This window comes from Odocoileus virginianus, chromosome 32 (assembly GCF_023699985.2).
Source record: "Odocoileus virginianus isolate 20LAN1187 ecotype Illinois chromosome 32, Ovbor_1.2, whole genome shotgun sequence".
In the NCBI taxonomy this organism is placed as follows: Eukaryota; Metazoa; Chordata; class Mammalia; order Artiodactyla; family Cervidae; genus Odocoileus; species Odocoileus virginianus.
In genome coordinates this window covers 12,082,743-12,103,077 of record NC_069705.1, presented here as the reverse complement: position 1 = coordinate 12,103,077, position 20,335 = coordinate 12,082,743, and positions in this window count along the sequence as shown.

Below are 20,335 nucleotides of genomic sequence, written 5' to 3'. Positions count from 1 at the left end.
TAGCAGAGGATATAAGGGGAACAGCCCCCATGGAAGAGGCGCATCGGGCAAGGTATGGAAAAAGAGCGTAGAGCTTCCATGCTCTCTTGGGATGCCCCCAACTCTCCCCAGATCTCCACATGTTCACCAACCCAGAAGCTCTCCAAATCCACCCTTCTCAATTTTTATAGCGGCTTCATCATGTAGGCATGATTCATCATATCACTGGCCACTGGTGACTGAACTCAACCTCCAGCCCCTCTTCCCTCCCCAGAGGTTGGGGGACTGAAAGCCCCAACCCTCCAGTCACGTGATTAGTCACCCTGGCAACCAGCCCCCACTCCGAGGTGCTTTCCAAAAGTCACCTTATTAATATATAACAAATTCTCAAGGTTTTAGGAGCTCTGTGCCAGGAAGATGAAATATGTATTTCATTTTTTAAAAAAACAATTGATAGTTTACCTTTTTTTTTTTTTTTTGGCTTTGCCACGCAGTTTGTGGGATCTTAGTTCCCCAACCAGGTATTGAACTCAGGCCCTGTCAGTAAGAGCACCAAATCTTAACCACTGGACTGCCAGAATATTCCCACATATTTCCTATTATAACTCACAGTGTCACACTGTCCCACTAAAGTCATGGAAATTTTCCTTTTGCCCTTTTGCCCATCCTAACCAACCTTTCTGTCACTCAGTCAGGAGGCAGAGGAGCAAGTGCCACGATCAGATTTGCATTTAGAACTCAAGCTGCCAACTAATTTTATTTCCACATGAACATAAACAAGGTAATGGTAGATGTAATGCAATCACAAGGAAGCCACTCGATGTGGTTTACATTTCGTGATATACAGCGGTTTTCTGTTTTATTTAAAAATGAAGATGGATGATGTCAGCAAGAGAGCAAAACTGTTAGGAAATTCAAGAATTGGCCTATATTCGTGTTTATTTATTTCAACACCTCAACTTTCCAAAGAGAAAAGGCCACCACTGAAAAGGTTTCTTCTGGTTCCCTGCTGAGCTGTGCAGGCGAGGTTCTGGGCATTTCTGGTGCCCATCCAGAGGTGGGCATGGGTCAAGTCAGAGTGATGCAGTTTAGTGAGTGCAGAATGCCTGGGACACAGCCACCAAGCACTTGGTTTGACCAGCAGGGGCTTTGGGAAGGAGTAGGCTTCAAGGAGCAGTCTGAGAGATCTTGAGGGTCAGGGGATTACCAGGCGGAGAAGGTGGAAACATTCAAAGACGATTCAGCCTTTGACTTCCCTGGTGGTTCAGTGGTTAAGCATCTGCCTTGCAATGTAAGGGACACAGGTTTGATCTCTTGTGTGGGAAGATTCCACAGGCCAGGGAGCAACTGAGCCCATGCGTCACAATTACTTAGCCCGTATACCACAAAGAAAAATCCGCTTGCCCCAACAAAGGTCCCGTGTGCCGCAACTGAGGCCTGACACAGCCAAGTAAAGAAAGAAAGATCTTAAAAAAGAAAAATCAACCTGAGCAGAGAGAATTGTCTAGAGTATGGGGAGAGGGGACTATCACACATGGCAACAGCAGGGACCCTTGACTCCCTCCAAGAACCCTGAAGTTTCCCACCGGGGCAGCGAGTAACACGGCCAGAGGTGCATTTAGAACGTGAGTTCAGCCGTGATGTGGAGCCTGGTTCCCAGCTGTTCCCGACCCCTTGGCTGTGGTCTACTGGAGGTCCCTAGCTAAAGAGCTGTCCCAAGGCCAAGTGCAGGGCCGGATTCCAGAAAATCTTCTAGATAGCACCTTCGCTCGCTGCAAGATAGACGTTACACCTTAATTGCAAGTGTCCCTGAGAACTAAATATTGACTGAGCTTGCATCTTTGTTGGCTCAGAAAAACGCAAGATTTGTAAAACTCACTGCAACCCGTGATTATTCAACATACATTATCTGCTGACTGCTCCAGTGGAGACAGAGGCGTTTCATTGAAGCCAAACGGAGGAGAATCAACAATGGGCCTGTAAATAGATCCCTTTTTAATGAATGTACTGATCTTCTACTTCTAAGCTTATCTATTTTATCCAGATTTGCCCTTATCCTGGAAAGTTCTGCAATGCAACACAGAAAGTTTTAAACCACACTCAATCAACTGGTTATTTTGTCCACAGAAAACAAACCAGGAGACCGGTCGGATGGGAATTCAATGATTTTCTTTTTACATCCATTTTGCTGCTTTGTCATGGCATTGAACAGATAATAAAATTATTGCCTTCCTCATCCAAGCTATTAAAGCAAAGAGCTGGTACTGTCTTAAAAAAACGCTCTTCCCCATAGTTCTGCAGGAGGTACCATGGGCTCCTCTGGGAACCACCAAGGCACCCAGGACTAGATGGGAGGGAGGCAGTCTGAGATTGAGAGCCAAATTGCAACCCATTGGCATGGCACATATTTTTCCAATATAAAAGCAAATGGAGAATCCGTAAATAAATAGACTGTATAAAAGTGTCCCTTTATATTATGGCCTCACCTTTCCAAGGGGGGAAAAGAAGATTTCTTTTCACGGCCCTCCTATAAAAATATCATTTCTTCGGGGTAATTTTATAGTACCAACAGCAGTCCATATCTATTTGAAATACCTACGCGGCCACCCCCCATACCAGCCCCCCTACACAATGATCCAGTAACTAGCATCGCCCACTGCAGAAGCAGCTGTCACGTAATTACAACCTCTCATCACACGTTGGGGAAACCAGTTGTGGCGTTTGGGAAAGGTCTGCAAAACTAGGTGTCAGACCTTAACTAATAGTGATTGTCCTTCCATTCTACTGTAATTTACATTTAATTCACACATTTCATTTCCATTTAAAATATGATTACAGTGTTTTGAAGCACATCTCACCTGTCCCTTCGAATTACAGGGAAATGAAAATAACAGGGAAGGGCAGGCACTGGGAAGGCTGCGGAAGCCCCAGGCTGCAGGGTCTCCGGCTCTAAGCTCTCCCTCCCAGGGATCTGGGGGCGGGAACTGAAGAGAAATGGGGGTGCAGAGGGGAGGCGGAGGGAAGCAGAATGGGGGAGAGAGAGGAGAAGATGTGAGGAGTGGGCAACAGGCCACAGGGAGTGGAATGGGGCAGGACCCGTGGATGAGGTTGGACAGTCCTTCATCAGAGAGCTCCAGCCTGTCTGCTTTGTACATGCATTATTTTCTGGCAGAGTGCCCACCTTCTATTTCATTCGTTCAGGTTCATGACCTAATCCTAAATACGTGCAGCAGGAAGCAGGTGCATGTTGACTCCAAGGTCTGGTTTTCTCTTCTCTGGAGGCAGGAGGATGAGGAGAGGCAAGGGAAAGCCCAAGGTTTCAAGGCACGGATCCAACACCCTTCACAGCACACCCCCTCCCACTGCCATCCTGCATCCGGGCTCCTGCAGCTGTTGGCAGCAGCTGAAAAGAGTTCCGAGGGCTCCAGTTCAGAGGAGCAATTTATAGAAATAAGATTCTTTAGGAATTCAGTGGCCAAGCTCCTTAAGGTATGGCAGAAGACAGGCTGGCCTTAGAGAACGATTTCCAGCCGATGGCATCTGGATTCACAGTGAGATTTTGGAACCTGTTCAGATGCAGAAGGAAGAGTCTTTGGCTATTCATAACAATCCTGAGATGCTACCCCCCAAAGCTTGGGAAAAAACAAAATTTGCTCAGTCGTGTCTGACTCTGTGACCCCACGGACTGTAGCCCATGAGGCTCCTCTGTCCATGGGATTCTCCAGGCAAGAAGCCTGAAGTGGGTTGCCATTTCCTTCTCCAGGAAACCTTGGGAAAGGCAATGCACATATCCATGGGCTCAGAAAACACATATAGGGACTTTCCTGGTGGTCCAGTGTTTAAGAATCTGCGTTACAATGCAGGGGATGTGGGTTCAATCCCTGGCCAGGGAACTGGGGAATCCCACACACCATGGAGCAACTAAGCCCAACTGCCACAGCTACTGAGCCCTTGCACTCTGGAGCCCGCATGCTACACCTAAGGTCCAACGTAGCCAAATGCATACATACACATATACTTTTTTTTTTTAATGTATAGAGCACATTGTATAGCCAGTATCAAGAGAGGCAACAGTGATTTTAAATTTTCACTCTTCCCAAACTCCTCATAGCTCAGGCCTCCCCCCTTAATGTACCTCTTCTTTTCTAGGAAAAAAAAAAAAAAAAGCAGACACCCTCAGAGAGGAATTCCCTCCATTCCGATTACTAAGCATAAAACCCATTTATGCCCCGACACCATCCTCCTTTCCTTCTGATGCAGCAGACTAGCTGCCCAGCATCCCTGAGGCCAATCCTTGTGCTCAAGCTTTGCATATCATCCTCTTCCACCTTGACTTTTCTTCATATTCATTCTCTTTATCCCTTCCTTTCTCGTATATTTAACCTCTCTCTTGAATTGGATCATTCCCAACGGCATGAAAACATGCACCAGTCTTTCAGATTAAAAGGAGAAATGCCCTCAACCCCTCACCTCTATCCAGCTTTAAACCAATCACTCTCCTGCCATTCAAACTTCTCAAAAGCATTATCTCTACTGTGACAGAGATGGCTTCTTGCCCAAAAAATGTCATTCCCCTCTTTCAATTATAGAGAATTAGTGACTGCCCAGACAGAGACAGTATTTCCAGTCTCCCTTTCCTCTAGGTATGGTCATGGTATTAGTTCTACCAAGGAAATAAGAGCTAACATTGTGGGTAACTTCTGAGCAAAGGCTTTAAGAACTCTCTTTCTCCACACTGCTTTCTGCTTGACCAGTTGGATGCAGACAACAGCAGTCCTGAGGTTTCACTAGGGGATGATCCAACCATAAAAAGGGAGGAGGCTGGTTCTCTGCATCATCTCATTAGAGAAAGCTACCCAGTGAGCAGGAACATTCAGAAACACAACTGTTACAAGAGCAATACATTACCTTCTGTTTAGTGAAGGCGCTGACATTTCAGTGTGTGTGTGTGTGTGTGTTGTAACAGCTCAGTTCAGTTCAGTTCAATGACTCAGTCGTGTCCGACTCTTTGCGACCCCATGAACCACAGCACACCAGGCCTCCCTGTCCATCACCAACTCCCAGAGTTCACCCAAACCCATGTCCATTGAGTCAGTGATGCCATCCAACCATCTCATCCTCTGTCGTCCCCTTCTCCTCCTGCCCTCAATCTTTCCCAGCATCAGAGTCTTTTCAAATGAGTCAGCTCTTCACATCAGGTGGCCAAAGAATTGGACCTTCAGCTTCAGCATCAGTCCTTCTAATGAATAGTCAGGACTGATTTCCTTTAGGATGGACTGGTTGGATCTCCTTGCAGTCCAAGGGACTCTCAAGAATCTTCTCCAACACCACAGTTCAAAACCATCAATTCTTCGGCACTCAGCTTTCTTTAGAGTCCAACTTTCACATCCATACATGACCACTGGAGAAACCATAGCCTTGACTAGACGGACCTTTGTTGACAAAGTAATGTCTCTGCTTTTCAATATGCTATCTAGGTTGGTCATAACTTTCCTTCCAAGGAGTAAGCAAGGAGTTGCAACAGCTAGTAGTGTTTTAATCAATAAACTCACCTATCACCCACCCCTCAGTCCACCGCAATCTAGTTTCCAATCTGCTCCTGCAAACAGATCTCGATAAACCACCAATGATTCCCAAGTTACTAAATTCAGTGGATATGTCTTTCTGTCTCCTTCACAGGCTAAGATCCTACTATGTAATCTCAGAACTCTGAACACTAGATTTCTGCTTCTACCCATGTTGAATTAACTGGAGTTGGACAAGCCTGCTTATCATAAATAACTAGAAAATTGGAAATGTTACCTTTAAAACTAATTTCAGACTTTTGAAAATAGGCAACATAGAACTGAGTTCCCTGGAAACTTATTTCAAAATGTATGAAAATTCCAAAAGACCCAAAGGTTATTCAAAGGAATAGCCAAAACAATTTTCAAAAATAAAAATATTTGGAAGACTTATACTACCTGAGTTCAAGACTTATTATAAAGCTCTATACTAGTCTAAATAGTGTGATTTATAATAACAATAAACATATAAAGACTATAGAAATAGACCCTTCCCCCATATATGGTCCATTAGTTTTTCACACTGATAGAAATATAATTGAATGGGGAGGGGATAGTTTTTTTTCAACAATCATAGTGGAAAACTAAACATCCATATTCATTTTCATGAACCTCAACCCTTACCTCACACCATCCACAAACATCAGCTCAACATGTCATAAACCTAAATGTGAAAGCTGATATTATAAAACTTCTCAAAAAATATCTTAGTCAATAAGGCTTTATCAAAATTACAAATTTCAGTTCTTAGGTGGACACTATTAAAAATAAAAAATTAACACAAGCCACAGAAAGGCAGAAAAACATAAATACACATGACATGCAGAATATATAGAAAACTCCTACAAAACAATAATAAAAAAGACAAAAACATCAATGAAATAATTGAATGATTGATCAGACACTTAATAAAAGGCAGCATTATTAGTCTTCAGAGCAACACAAATTAAAACCACTAAACTATATCACCACATACACCACAAAGAAAGGCTACAATTCAGAAGATTGACAATAGCTAGTATTGGTAAGAATATGTAGCAGCTGGAAAACTCATATATTACTGGTGGAGTGAAAAATGACACAACCATCTCTGCAAATTTTTGGCAGCCTCTTGTAAAGTTTATATTTCTAAAGTATCCAGAAAGTTCAGTCCCAGGTATTCACCCAAGATAAATAAAAACATATGCTCACACAAAGACTTGCACATGAATATTCATAGTAGCTTTTTATATAATAGAAAAACCTGGAAAAAATGCAAATGTTTATCAACAGGTGAATGGTTTACTCAGTCTGTGGCATAGCCACATGATGAAATTCTAGCAATAAAAAGAATGGACTTCTGATCCTTGCAATAGTGTGGATGGAACTAAAAAAACTTGGTAAGTGGAAAAAAAATTGACAAAAGAATTCACGCTGCATGATTCCATTTGTAGGAATTCTAGAATTAGCAAAACTAGTGTTTAGTAACAGATCGGTGGTTACCTGGAGCTAGCATGGGGAAAGGACATTGGCTGACTCCAAATGGAGGCAAAGATTCATCTATTTTTTGCTTAGAATTTGTCTATTACATTTGACACATTATAGACCCTCAATAAATATTTTTAGATGAAAAATGAATGCTCCATCTGTATGTGTATTACATCATACCTGTTCAAGGCGCGGTCCTAATTGTGCCATACGACCCTTCCCCTTCCCCTCCATCATTCTCTCACTGTCTTTATTCACATCTCTCTTGCTTCCTTCTCTCTTCGCTGTTTCCCACAAGCAGCACCGGACCCAAGGAAGGAGTTGAGCATCCACATGTCTATGTGGAGGACTTTTCATCTCATGGGAGGGAAAAGTAAGATGAAAAGAGACCAGATCTATGAATGCACTTAGAGCACTCATACTAAGTGAAGTCAGTCAGACAGAGAAAAACATACATAACTTATATATGGAATCTAAAAAAATGATACAAACAAACTTAATTACAGCACAGAAACAGACTCACAGACATAGAAAACAAATTTATGCTTATGAAAGGGGAAAAGGGGGCAAGTAATAACTCAGGTGTAAGGGATGAACAGACATAATACCATATATAAAATAAACAACAAGGACCTGCTATACCAGGGAACTATACTCAATATCTTGTACTGTAATAATCTATAACAGAAAAGAAGCTGAAAAAAGAATGCTGATTACATATACTATATATATATATATATCTATCTATATATATATACATGTAATTGAATCACTTGGCTGTACACCTGAAACATTGTAAGCCAACTATACTTCAATTTTTAAAATAAATAAATATTAAAAACAAAAGAGAAAAGGGACCAGATCTGAAAGACATAAAAGATAACCCAGAGGGTTGATAACAAGGATTCTCCTCCCCTCCCCCAGTCACCAGTTTTAGCGGAAATCAGTAGTGCAGAGGCTGTGCTGGTTAATTCTCTGTCTTACTGACTCATGCCAAGAAGGCCGCCACACAAAAGGCATTTGGTTCTATGCTCCAAATGCCTTTGGTTTTATGGAGCCAAAGCCCATTTTGGAGAATGCTGGTGGATGAGGAGGCGGCTCCAGTGAGGGGCGAGGGGGACAGGAGCCGTGCACCTGTTGCACATCTTCATAACGGAGGACTTCTCCTTCCCAGCCCGGCGCGGGGAGAGGTGTTCACCAACACTGATGGGGAAGCCCTGCCTCCCCACCCCTCAGCCCCCGCAGGCCTGTTCCATGAGGACCCCCAAACAGGCCCCTTAGCAGCCTGCAGGGCCATCTCCCAAGCGCCATCCTTCCTTCGTACAAACGCAGACACTTCCAAGCCGGACCCTCTGCAGACAGCAGTGCTTGGGTTCTTATCCATTTCCTCCATCCAGAAAGAAGAAAACATGGTGGAGGAGATAGCCTTGAATTCCTTCTCCTCCAAGCACCCCTTTGGAGGACAAGGACCGACCCCGGGGACCGAGGCCCGACCCGCAGAGGTTCGCCCTCCCCCACAAAGCAGGAGAGAGTGAGTCTAGGCGCCCGCAGAGCCGTTTCCCTTTCCTTGGGTCGGTAAACATCCTGGCCATTTTGAAGCCTTATTTCCCCCTTTAGGACAATGTACTGGGGTTCGGGTTCTTTTCGCTTTGTTTATCCCGTAATCGTTACGGCAAGAGGGATGCACCTGTGCTCCAGGCCCATTAGACAGCGAACGGCTTCTCTCCTGAGCAGAGCACGGAGGAAAGTGGCCTTGGCACCAGGATCACACCGCAGCCGCACAGCGAGCGAGCAGGAGCGAGAAGACCAAGATGCAGCCCTGAGCCATGACTCGAGGCGGTTCGGGGGCAGAGAGAGGGAGGTGGGCGGTGCCCAGAGCAGGCTGGGGCTTAGCGACCTCCGGAAGAAGCCTAAAGTCACAGGTCAGGAAGCTGGAGGTCGTCCGAGAAAAGCTGGTCTCTCTGGCTCCAAGCCCACGCTCCCCCACCCACCTTGTTCTGTTTTGAAGCCGCTGAGGACAGAGAAGTGGCGTTCTAAAAACCCGAAGGGCATCTGATTCTGGGGTGAAAAGCATGGGATCCCATGCCTGCGCCCCTGACATCTGAGACACCCCATGTCGGGGAGGGGTGCGGCTCGATGAGCTTGCAGCCTTTTGTTTGGAGAGTCAGAGTCACAGCCGACACAGACGCTGCTCAAGGGCCCCGGTGACTTCCTTTGTCATCCTCCGCCTCTGGTGCAGGTGCGTGTATTTTAGCCAGAGGAGCCCAGGCATGGAAATCGCTCTCCTTGTGCCCATATATTATCCGTATTTTTTAACATGTCGCTTTCCAAGCAGGTAATGCATTTGCAGAGACAGTGATCTTTCATCGGGAGATTACGATGATTTGTGTTCTCTGTCTAAATTCCAGCATAAATTTCCGAGCCAGTGAGGCACTGGCTTGTGGCAAGAGCGCGTCCTGAGATTCGGCGGGCTATCTGTGCAAACCTCAGGCTTGCAGCCATTTGTCCTGATTAGGGGACGCCTTTGAAATTCTTCCTGGTGCCTTGCCTTATTTCTTTCAGGTTGCTCCTCCGGCAGGTCACCTTCGTAGCTGGGTGCAAGACTTGAGTTATGTTTGCTCGGGCTGGACCCAAGCAAAGCATTTAAGCAATGCAACTTCCAGAATCCCTGGTAGTGCTGAAATTAGACTGGGGCTGGGGTCCCATCACATAAGCCTCCAGGCTTCAGTTTCCTCATCAGTCAATTAGGAACTGTCATCCTAACTTCATGGAGTTAATCAGAGAATTAAATAAAAAAGATAAATGGGAATTCCTCCTGCTACAGTACTCAGACACCATAGGCAAAACCCACACAATCATTCCCAATCAAATCCTCAAATTACATGCACACCCTTTTTTGGACATGAGGGATCTTAATTCCCCCACAAGGGATCAAATCCGCATCTCCTACATTGGAAGGCAAAGACTTAACCACTGGACTGCCAGGGAAGTCCCAGCCCAGTTCTCTTAATGGTTGCTCTGGAATTTACCAAAATGTCTCTAACAAGGTGAATATTAAATCATCTTGCTGTGTATACTACTTTGCTTGAGCTGCCATAACAAAGCACCATGGTCTGGGTGGCTTAAACAACAGAAATTTATTTTCTGACAATTCTAGAGGCTGGACATCCAAGACAAGGTATCATAAGGCTGTCTCTCCCCTGAGCCTGTAGACAGCCTATGTTTTCACAGGGTCTTCCTGCAGTGTGCGTCTGTATCCTAAACTCTTCTTTATAAGATGCACACACATTGGGTCAGTGTCTACCCTCAGAGCCTCGCTTTAACTTCCTCTTGAAAGGCTCCGTCTCTAAATACAGTCACATTCTAAGGGTCTGGGAGTTAGGATTTCAACATTTAAATTTGAGAGAGATACAGCTCAGCCCATGACATCGTGTCATTAAAGCACAAATGCATGATGCGTATGTAACTTGAAGGCGATCTCAAAGCCAGACCAGTAGTGAAGAGGGTCCTCACTTCAAAGTAATGCCTTCCTTCTGTCTCATAATGATGTTTTATTTTCAGCATCCTGTCTCCTTCATCACACATCCCTCAGTCATTGTTGTTGTTCAGTCTTCAATCCTGTCCAACTCTCTGTGACCCCATGGACTGCAGCACGCCAGGCTTCCCTGTCCTTCACCATCTCCTGGAGTTTGCTCAAACTCATGTCCATTGAGTCGGTGATGCCATCCTATCATCTCGTCCTCAGGTGATGATGGGAAAATCAAGAGGGGAAAAAGATCAGAGGGACTGACTCAAGATCACATGTGTGGTAGCAATTGACAGAATTAGGTCTGGAGCCCTAAGTGTGGCCCTTGCCCCCCCAGTGGGTGAGTCTAGCCACCCTAGGAAGGTTTTTACCACCTCCAGGAGCACAGGCCAAAGAGGGCAGGTGTGTAAGTAACTTTGGGACAAGCCTGCAACGTGTGGCTCATGTCGCCTTTCTGGCTCCCTCTGCCTGCTCCCTGCATCTAGCATGGTGCTGGGCACAGGGGGCAGGGAATGTGGCCACCTGCTCACCTTGGAGGACAATCGTCCTGAACCAGGGAGCCTGCCCTGATGCTAGGACTAAACCCACCATTTCCCTGCATCTGGATGGGAGTTTTGGCTTTCTTGTTTTAATAGAAGACCCTTTGTACCCAGCCATGGATTGCAATAAGCCAGTAAATACCATCGTGGAGCCCAGGCAAACACAGCAAGAGGAGAACTCAGCTGGAGACATCACAGGCATACGAGGCAGAGCTGTGAAAGTTCACAGCCAACAGCGGCCCTCTTGACAGAGCCTTCAGAAAGAAATGTGCCAACGATGCACTGAAATATCTCCAGCTACCCTACCATTATCTCTGAAAATGATCCTGGTTTCAGGCCATCTGATCTGAGGGACTCTAGCCAGCTTTGCTTCCCATCTAAATATGTACATGTATACATATATGTACATATATATGTATGTGTATATGTATATATGGTGGTTTAGTCGCTAAGTTGTGTCCAACTCATGCGACCCCGTGGACTATAGCCTGCCAGGCTCCCCTGTCCATGGGATTTTCCAGGCAAGAATATTGGAGTGGGTTGCCATTTCCTCCTCCAGGGGATCTTCCGGACCCAGGATCGAACCTGCACCTCCTGCATTGACAGGCAGACTCTTTATCACTGAGCCCACTTGGAAGCCCATATATATACACACACACATACACATGGGCTTCCCTCATAGCTCAGTCAGTAAAGAATCGGCCTGCAAGGCAGGAGACCTGGGTTTGATTCCTGGGTTGGGAAGATCCCCTGGAGAAGGAAATGGCAACCCACTCCAGTATTCTTGCCTGGAGAATTCCATGGACAGCAGAGCCTGGCAGGCTACAGTCCATGGGGTCACAAGAGTCAGACATGATTTAGCAACCAAACAACAACAGACACAGTATTTGCTCTTCTCCCCAAATCCCCAGAGCTTTTTAATTCTCCAGAGTGAGTGACTGTTCTGGGGAAGACAAGTACCTCTATTTAATGGACTTCCTGCAGGTCAAGTGGAAAGCAGCCGGAATGAGGCGGGAGGCGATCCAGGTTCAAGACTGTTCCTGCCACTGGCTGGCTCTGTTTCCCAAGCCTCTTAATGTCACGCTGTCAGCTTCCTCGGAGAGGCTGAGAAGCCCCTGGTATGATTTTTTTAAAGCCTGGGCTTTAGGGTCAGACAGGCTTTGGTTCAAATCACTTACTAGATATGTGACTTTGACCCATCGCTTAGCATCTCTAAGCGGGTCTCCTCACTGTTTTTTGTTATGTTTTTTGTTTTAAGGAAGCTAAAAATGCCCACCTGCCAGGGTGCTGTGACAGGAAATGAGAGAGCACTTGTGACCGCACCTGTTGCCTCACCTAGGAACAGGTTAGCCCTCTTCCCTCCTCTGCCGAGGGAGGAAGAACAGGAGGAAGCGTTGATAGTGACGCGAAGCCAAGCCGGGGCTCCCACAACCACCACTTCTTTCTCCGTCCTGCCTTCTCGGAGGTCAGTAAAGTGTCCAAAGCCAGCTGCTCACAGCCCTGCAACCTTCAGGCAGCCAGAGATGCTGGGAAGCAAAGAAGCCGACAGCAGGGCTGTGGCCAGGCAGGGGTGCGGTCTCGCCAGGGCGGGTTCTGGCAACACCAGTCACATCCCCTCCGCGCTGCGTGGACAGTCAGCCCAGCCCTCCCTGACCCTCACACGGTGGAAGCAGACTCCAAGTCTCTGAAAGCGATTCTGTCTTCTGAACGCTCTCTCGGGGCACATCAGCCTGGTTGGACGAGAGCCCCGCGCTGGGGAAGGAGTCTGGAGAGAGGGAGCAGAGGAAGGTCACTTGAACAGAGAAGGGCTCGGACTTCGTCTGCCATCAGTCCCAAAGCAGCAGTGGAGAAAGCTTTCCAAACGGTGGGGAGCCAGCGCCTGGTTAGAAGCAGGATTTCCACAGTGTTTGATGATTGAATAAATAAATGCCCAGCCTCAAACGACATCCAGGATTTGCCCCAAGTGGAATCATCCTCGCCCTCCCCTGCACACACATATATAGACAATTTCACTACATATCCAGATCCTGAGGGTTTGGTTCCAGACACCCCTCCCACCCTGTTACAAAGCTAATATCCCAAGAAACCAAGTCTCAGACGTTTTTCGGTTTTCCAGCGCATAGAGAAGTTCCGTTCACAGTATACTGTAGTCTGTTAAGTGTGCAACAGCATTATGTCTAAGAAAGCATGTAGAGGCTTAATTAAAAAAATACTTCATTGCAAAAAACTGCTCTCATCCTCTGAGCCTTCAGCGAGTCCTTGTAGTAACATCACTGTTCGCAGATCCCCGAGACACACGGAATAGTAACGAAAAGGTCTGAAATATGGCAAAAATTACCAGAATGTGACACAGAGACATGAAGTGAGGCAATGCCATTGGGCAAATGGTGCCAATAGGCTTGCTCAATGCAGGGTTGCCACAAACCTGCAATTTGTAAAAAAAAAAAAAAAAAAAAAAAAATTAAAAAAAAACAGTATCTGCATAGTGCAATCAAAAGTTCTGCCTGTTATTTATCAACCTCTATTGACACCCCCAAAGCAGCTGACCAGTTAGTCATTCATCCTGATTCCTCTGTAGACTGCAGGTACCTTGAGGGTAGACACTATCTGATTCCTGAGTTTGGAAACTCACAAAGAAATCAATCCATCACCTCTTGCAAATTTATTTAGAGACCCACCCAGAGTTCTGCTCCTCCAGGTTCAAGACAGCCTTGAGGCACTGCCGTCACATGCTCAAGGGCCTCAGATTTCATTTGTTTATTTATGGTGTCACAGTGAGAGCTTGGTCTCCAGCCCAAGAAGGAGGAGGGGACTCTGGGCTGACTCTGAGGCTGAGGCCACTGGCCAGCCTACTTGTTGGAAGAAGGGAAACATTTAAAGAGCCATTGTCTGATTTTTTACATGGTTTTGGTTTGGTTTCGTTTGGATCATTCAAACTGTAGCAAACAAGCCCAGGATGTAACACGTCGAAACTTGTCCTGGGAAAAAGTGGGGTTAGAGACTCTCAGGTGTGGTTAGGACTTTAGAATCCACTGTGTGAAGAGGGATTTCCCTGGGGGCCCCTTGGTTAAGTATGTGCTTGCAATGCAGGGGATATGGGTTTGATCCCTGGTCAGGGATCTAAGATTCCCACATGCCATGGGGCAACTGAGCTCATACGCCATGGTGAAAGATCCCGCAGGCCGCCACTAAGACTCAACACAGCCAAACAAATAAATATTAAAAAAAAAAAACAGACCCATGTGAGGGTTTTCCATGTTCTCACCACTGACATCTTCTGGCCCTGAGAAAAGAAAGGATAGGATCTGCTCTCCACCAACCTCTCCACATCAACACCAAATTCCGTAGTGTTTCTAAGCAGAGACCAGCCATTGACATACAGTTTCATGTGGCTGAGCACCCTATGGGTCAGCCAAGGAAGGAACAGAAAAGTCACTTTTGATTTAATGTCCCAAGCACACCTATGATAGTGGGAGAGAACCCACTCTTTCCTAAACTGCCCTTTAATCAGGTAAAACTCCAGACAGGGCCCTGGATGGGACGTGCTGTAGATAACATCTGAGAGAGAAAATACATACATACATACATACATATATACATACATACATATACACATATCGCTTTAAAAGAGCACAAAATGAAAGGTCCCACCCACATACTTCTTCCCCTCCTCTCTCGCCTCCACCACACCCTTCCAAGGAGACGTTCTGATCAGTATCTGCTCCCAGAAAGGGAGGGGAAGTGGAGAGACTAGCCGGCAACACTCAGTAAACAGTATTATTAACCCATAGGCTGGCGATAAATCAGAGCAGGAAGGTGACCTCAGCGGGCTGGAGTAATCCTGCATGTCAGGGTGAATTTATGAGGCCAATTTTATTGGCCTGCATGACCCGGGCTCCTTGGAGACGTCGCAGTAACAAATCCAATCCACTTCATTTATGAGCTGTGTGCGGTGTCCGGGGTGGGGCCCAGCCAGAGCGCCTGGACCACCACCACCACCCCGCCCCAAGGGGGCGCCAAGGAGCACAGCCCTCAGGGGAGCCGAGTTCCCGATCCATCCTGACGGCCCCTCCCTCCCAGCCGGAGAGCCAGCCAGACCCGCCCTAGGAGCTGTCACCTTCAGACAAGGTTCTCCTTCTGGCTCTGCCCTGAGGGCCGGGACAGCTGGCAGCAAGGCCTTTGCCCTGCTTCCTCGTTGCAGAAGGAGACGTTTGGACGGCCAGGGTTTCTGGCACCAGGCACTGGGGAAGGGCAAATTCTGCCTCTGCAGCCTTAGCATCTCTGACCGCAATCTCCACACGCCAGTGGCGCCCCCGCCCAGCCGCTGTGGTGTGCTTAGTCGCGGAGTCGTGTCCAACGCTTGTGACCCCGCAGACTGTATGTAACCTGCCAGGCTCCTCTGTCCACGAGCCCAGTCATTAGGTCAACCGAGAAAGCCCCCACACGTTTCCCAGCGTTTTCTCTTGTCAGTTACCGAAGCTCCCAACGGGTTTCCCAGGTGGCTCCAGTGGTAAAGAATCTGCCTGCCAATGCAGGAGACATGAGAGATGCAAGTTCGATCCCCTGGGTGGGAAGATCCCCTAGAGAAGGAAATGGCAACCCACCCCAGTATTCTTGCCTGGAGAATCCCATGGACAGAGGAGCCTGGCAGGCTACAGTCCATGGGGTCGCAAACAGTTAGACAAGACTGAAATGACTACACACACACACAAGCTCCCAACAGGGACGTAGACATCCTAAAATGGGTCTGTGAAGGGGCCATTTTTCCCTCCAGCTCCCCATACTGGAAGCAGAAAAACTGATGCTTCTGGGAGTGGCAGCCAGAGAGACCTTGGCGCCAACCAGAAGGCATCCCAGTGAGAGGAAGCCGCAGGAGGCAGGAAGGTCCTTTGAACAGAGCGCCTGGTGCGTACCTGGCCTTCACCTGCTCTCTGCCGGCTCCAAGAGCTGGGCGGAAGGCGGCTAAGTCTATCTGACTGTCCCTGTCATCGTCAGGTTTACGGATGGTTAATTTATTCTTTATAGCACAGTCATTGATGGCTGTTAAATCACAAATGAGAGCCAATAAAGGGTGAATTGCAGCTGAAATTACACTGTTTATATGACAGCAGAGTGCTGGCTAAAAGATTCATATGCTGCTGATGAAGTATGTTATAAATTTTAATTACCATAGTTTGTACAAATGACATGTTTGAAATGCTATTGAGTAATGTGACCCTGATAATGAAACTATAAAATAAATCATTAACTTTCTGAATGAGCTTTTTTATTTCAGTGCTGCATAGAGTAAACTTTTCCGTTGATTCCAGATCCATCTTTTTATGCCCCTACCCTCTGCCCCAGGCCTCACCGGTTCCTCTCTACAAAGGCTGCAGACAGAGGAGTAACAGGAGGCTGGGGACCCTGGCGGAGGTCTGGACGGACAGCCTGGCAAGAATGACCCCACCAGATATGGCCCTGGGCTGGGTACTGACAGTCAGCCCAGGAAAGGTGGTTCTAGATGTGCACCTGTAATAAATCCTATAAAGCTTCCCTTTCTAGGAAAGGAAGAAAACCCTAATACATTTATAAGACAATCTGGGAAATTTGAAATCTGACCTCATAGTTGATGCCGCTGCTGCTGCTGCTGAGTTGCTTAATCATGTCTGACTCTTTGCAACTCCATGGACTGTAGTCCACCAGACTCCTCTGTCCATGGGATTCTCCAGGCACGAATACTGGAGTGGGTTGCCATTCCCTTCTCCAAGGGATCTTCCCAACCCAGGGATCAAACCCAGGTCTCTTGCATTGCAGGTGGATTTTTTACCATCTGAGCCGCCAGGGAAGCAACAAGGATTTACTGTATAGGGAACTATATTCAATATCTTATAACAACCTATGGTGGAAAATAATCTGAAAAAATATATACATATCTCTAACTGAATCACCTTGCTGCATACCTGAAACTAACACAATATTGTAAGGCAACTATAATTTAAAAAAATAAATGAATAAAAGCATCCACCTGCCTCTCAGTCCTGTGTCCACACAGGGCATGTGATTGGGGCTCCTCCTATCTTTACACTCTTCTGTCCATTCCCCAGGCCTGGGACTCAGCCTCCAGCTCCAAGTCCTTCTACAGTCCCAGAGGCACAGCAAGGCTAATTCTGAGTAATCCGCTGCAGTTTGCCGCATACCTTCAGCCACGCAAACTGGGACTGGGAGCCCCTGGTTCACTAGAGTTTCTGCGCTGTCAGGAGGATTCTTTACTGCTGAGTCATCGGGGAAGCCCATAGCTGATGATAGTAAGGAGTTACTGTTCATTTCTACCTGGGAAAGAAAAGACAATTTTTTGAAGCTGCAGACCTTTTAAAGACTTGGGCACCGAGGCTGTGTCACCACACAGAGCATCACTGTGAGGTCCTCTTGGATTGAGCTCCACTGAAGGTGGAAGAATAATGACAAAACTGGATCACTTGTCCTGGTCTACAGCCCAACTCAGAGTCCAGATGGGGAAAAAGACAAGCAAATATTTGGTGGTTTTTCCCAATGTTGAAGCATTCCCATTTCAAAGCTCTGGTCTACCTCTTGTAACTTATGAATTATTCCTGTTCAACATCCCCAGGGTGTCACTCACTGGGTAAACACATCTTGCAGAAAAGTACCTGAATTCCCAGGAAAAATCTAGAAAAGGAGCTGCACCAAAGATCATTTAGGGCAACCTCCCACCCCAGGAGCCACCAACCAGCAGATACAGCCCTTTTAGTTCTGCAGGACAGGAAACACCTCGGTAAGTCAGACAAAACCTTGGCTTCATAGGATGTTAGCACATCAAGAGACTCTGGCCACTCTTTGGTCCTAAAATTCTCAAGGTGGGTAGAGAGGGAAAGAAGGGGGAGAGAAAACACAGGGGAAGAGGTTCTACTCTCAGTCATGTGCAAATTTCAGAAGAAAATATAGTTTGAAAAAGCTCCCAGGTGTTTCTCTACACCCTTCCAGGGTATCTCCCCTCCAGCCTTCCCACTTCACACGGGAGGAAGTGGAGTCCCAGAGGCAGAACTGGGAGTACATCACACAAGACCAAGAATAAGAAGAGAATGGGGCTTTATCATTCAATGTGGGCAGGTTACCCCCAAGGCTCGCATCACTCCACTGACGGTCGAAAGGCTGCCAGCATCCTCTCCTGGAGAAAGGTCACAAAGAGGCTCCTGTTTCCTCTGCAGATGGGCCGCCTGGCCGCGAGGCAGGGCTGGCCTGAAGGATTGCTCTCCGTTGCCTTCACCCCCAGAACAAGTCTGCTCTCTGGAGTGTGCTAGAAGAAAAGAAGGTCAAATTCAAAAGGGCACACTGTGGGGGCAGCCTCTCAAAGTTCCCTCCTGGGTCTGCCGAGGAGACCCAGGCATGACAATATGGCATATTAAGAGATTCTGCCATCGAAAGGCCTTCCAGCAAAAGCCTTACCTCAACCACTCTGTAATCAGTGATGGAAGAGAAGGGAGGGTGAAGAATAAAGAGAAACAAACCTGGGAAAGGATTTGTCTCAGGTCACAGAGCATGTGAATAGCTGGAGCAAGAAGAAAACACCAATGCATCCATGAGACAATCTGGAAAATTTGAAATCTGACCTTATAATTGGTGATAGTAAGGAATTATAGTGTTCATTTCTGAGGTCCATCCATGGTATCGTGACTGTTGTTTTAAAGAATCCTTAACTTTTAGAGATGCATGCCGAAGTAATAACTGATGAAATGGTATGATATCTGTGGTTTACTCTAAAATAATATAGAGTAAGAAGGGGTGGGGGCTGGTTGGATGAAATAAGATAGACCATGAGTTGATGACAGCTCATGTTGGCAATGGTTGCATGAGGGTTCAGTATACTCTCTTTCAATACATTCTTTCAATTTTCCATAATAAAGAAAAATTTTTAAGTACTTGAATACCCTTGCCCGAAAACTCTACTGCAAGTCCATTTTCTCATGCATTCTAAACAATGACAGTCTGGAAAACAGATCAGACCTCCTGTCTCCAGGGGCATGCTTCCAGTGATGTGGGAGGGGATGAAATTTTCTCTTCCTTTTGTTGGAGGAGATCCCAGTAACAAGGAGCCTGGCATCATGATGTGCCCAGCCTACCTCACTGGAGAGAGAAGTTCCTGGGCTAGAAACCACCAGCACAGCTCCCTGGCACATAACTCAGCCAGAAGCAGAGGTCCACCTGGGTGGGACTCAGACTCACAGCATCAGCTTGAGCAAACCCCTCCATTCCTTAGGTCACTGGCTGCCTCACCTGTAAAATCAGTATGGCAGCCCCAAGCAGCCTACCTCAAGAAATGTGAGGACTGAATTCAATAACAAAGGGAGACTTTTAGAGAGACGGTAGATTGCAGGAGGAAAAACAAAAAACCCACACAGGCTCTGACTCCCTGTGTTGAAATACCAGCTCCACCTGGGGTTAGCTCTGGGCTCAGACAAGTTTCTTGGCCTCTTTGGCCTCCAAGTCCTTGGTAATAGAAGCAGGGTTGTTGTAAGGCTTCTATGAGTTCATATATGTAAACAACTTAGAACAATACCAAGGATTATGTAAGTTATTATTCTTATTACTCTAGAGTGGTAAACTAATATAAGATGCCAGTATTATGAAAAGAACCACAGTGTTACTCCAGAGAGGGAGCTGAAGTGTGACTGATTCCAAGCTTCATCTTTCAGAGGCTCATGAAAGTGATGTGATTTTTATTTGGAGGCATATCAAAGTCTGGAGAAGGAAATGGCAACCCACTTCAGCATTCTTGCCTGGAAAATTCCATGGACTGAGGAGCCTGGCACCACTGACTCGATGGACATGAGTTTGAACAAGCTCCAGGAGTTGGTGATGGACAGGGAAGCCTGGTGTGCAGCAGTCTATGGGGCCACAAAGAGTGGACACAACTGAGCGACTGAACTGAACCGAACTGAGGAGCCTGGCGGGCTACAGTCCATGGGGCTGCATAGAGTCAGACACAGCTGATCACACACACATTCATTCATTCATTCATTCATTCGTGCCCTTAACTAGGTGGTCATTTCTCCCTCCCAATCACCACTCAACCATGAGGAGAGCCATCTTGAATCATATCCTCATCCTGAGTCTCCATCACGGGCATATCCAAGCATCCCCAAGCCCAGCACTTCACTGGGTCTGTAATCAGGGAGGGCCACAGAGACTGGACAAGAACCTCTGACTCCTTGCTTCACATCTGGCCCCCCAAGAACAGAGCAGAGCAGCCAAGAGCCCCCGAGGTG